Raw genomic sequence first — 2,527 nt, 5'->3', positions numbered from 1 at the left:
CCCATCCCTACACCTCAGGTCCCTCCCCCAGCCACCCTGAACGGATAGGCAGGTGACCAGATGCTTAGGGACGGCTGCCAGACCCTGGAGCCAGCTGGCAGAGGCGGGGCGGGTGGTGGCTTCCTTGTAGCTTTTCCCTTGAGGTGAATTCTCCCTGCGGGGAAGGACACAGTGAGTGTGGGTCTCCCTTCACTGCCATCTCCTTCCCTATCCTCTTGCTGGGAGGTTCATCATCTTCATATTCAGAGTCGCATCCAGCAGCTGCTACTGGCAGTACCACGTGCCTCGTAAGGTAGGGGAGTGCCAGACGACCTATTTCTGCCCCCTGCGCCCTTCCTCGCAGCCCTGCCCGCCTGCCCCCTTGGAATATCCCAAAGAAAAGGTGGCTGGCAAAGCCACTGTGGGGAATGATCCTGTGTTGTTGGGGGAAGGATACGGATGAAATGTAATGGGTCTTTTCTTTCAGCTATGAAAGAGGCTGACACCTGCACACAGGCACAACTTAAATTAGAACTTGTTAAACAGTGATTTGCTCTGGATGGAGCTCTGAACAACAAACAGCTCTTGAACTTACCTCCCAGCCTAAAAAGGATGCACCATGTCACACTGTGGGGTAATATGGTGGAAGCTACAAATCCCTTATTTTAAAAATCCCTAAGGATCCTCAGGTATGATACCAGTTAATGATGATGCCTCCCGTTTTCTCAGGCATGTACCCTTCAGAGAATTTCGAAATTGCCTAAAAATATAGGTAATTCTCACTGCCAGCCTTGGTCTGTGATAAAAGTATATTTCTCTGCCTTCACAAGAAAAGAAGCAAAAAAATACTTTTAGTTAAAAAATTAAAATGTACAAGTAATCTTGCTCTAGTATTTAATTAAAACTAAATATGTATGATTGTCATTTTCTTCCTCAAAATGATGTAATTTACTTTAATATTTCATGAGGTATGCCCTTTTCAATATATTAAAAGCTGCTAGAAACATTAGATATCTTGAGGAATGTTGAAATCATTTTAATTGTCAATATACAAATCTATCATAATTTGTTTTGTTATTGCATATATTATATTGGACTAGCTAGTCAAGTTAATTCCCAGTATATTGGAATATGGCAAAATTCTAAATTGGTATATATCATATATAACAAACTTCCTCAAAACCAGTGCTTAGAGTGTGTGTGTGTGTGTGTGTGTGTGTGTGTGTGTTTAAATTTGCACTGTAGAGTTTGAGTTACTGAAATAGTTAAGCAAAAATTTATGAAAGAAGTGGCAATTGGCACATCATTAAAGTTAAATACCAATTAAATTTTAAAATGCTAGAATGGAATATTTGGAAAATGGAAATGTGTGGAAAATTTACAAAACCAAAAATTTTTAATAGTGTGACTTAGATACGCTATATAATTGAAAACTCTTGTAATGTGTATATCCAGCTACAGCACTTGTGTGTCCCAAATGTGTATCTTCTACTTTTACCAGTGCTATTTTCATTTGCAAATGTAAAATGACATCTATCTTAAATATGTAAATCTATACTGAAAGGTCATCGCACTAACTTTTGTCACTCCACTGGGCATATTCAGGGTGGGGCAAAAGTAGGTTTACAGTTTTGAGTACATGAGACAAAGATTATTCTTGTACTAGAGGCCCAATGCATAAAAATTCATTCAAGAGTAGGCCTTGCTCCCCACGGCTGCCAGCACCAGCTTCCCTCCGGCACCCGGGACCCAGGCTACCTTCCCTCGGGCCACTCACAGGCACCGGGGATCAGGCTGGCTTCCCTCCAGCCCCGGCTTTATCAGGAAGGATGTCCAGAATGACGTCTGGTCTAATTAGCATATTACCCTTTTATTATTATAGACTAGAGGCCCAGTGCACAAAAATTTGTGCACTCAGAGGGGAGGGGGGGTTCCTCAGCCCGGCCTGTGCCCTCTCACAGTCTGGGACCCCTCGAGAGATAACGACCTGCTGGCTTAGGCCTGCTCCCGGGTGGCAGAGGGCATGCCCAATCCCTAGGTGCAGCCCCTGGTCGGGCTCAGAGCAGGGCCGACTGGGGAGTTGGGGCGCCGCCCCCTGTCATGCACAGAGCAGGGCGGATCGGGATGTTGTGATGCCACCCCTAGTCACGCTCAGGGTAGAGCTGATTGGGGGGTTGGGGCACCGTCCTCTGTCACACTCAAGGCAGGGTCGATAGGGAGGTTGCTGCACCACCCCCTGTCACGCACAGAGCAGGGCCGATCAGGGGATTGGGGCACTGCCCCCTGTCACGCACAGAGCAGGGTCGATCAGGGAGTTTGGGAGCTCCCCCCTCTCACGCACAGAGTAGGGCCGATAGGGGAGTTGGGGCACCGCCCCCTGTCACCCACAAAGCAGGGCCGATCAGGGGGATGGGGCGCCGCAACTGTCACACTCAGGTCAGGGCCGATGGGGAGGTTATGGCTCTACTCCGTCACACACAGAGCAGGGCCCGTGGGGGGGGTTGGGGCGCCACACCCTGTCACACACAGAGCAGGGCTGATCAGGGGG

This window comes from Myotis brandtii, unplaced genomic scaffold (genome assembly GCF_000412655.1).
Source record: "Myotis brandtii unplaced genomic scaffold, ASM41265v1 scaffold77, whole genome shotgun sequence".
Classification (NCBI taxonomy): Eukaryota; Metazoa; Chordata; class Mammalia; order Chiroptera; family Vespertilionidae; genus Myotis; species Myotis brandtii.
This window is presented reverse-complemented; position numbering follows the sequence as displayed.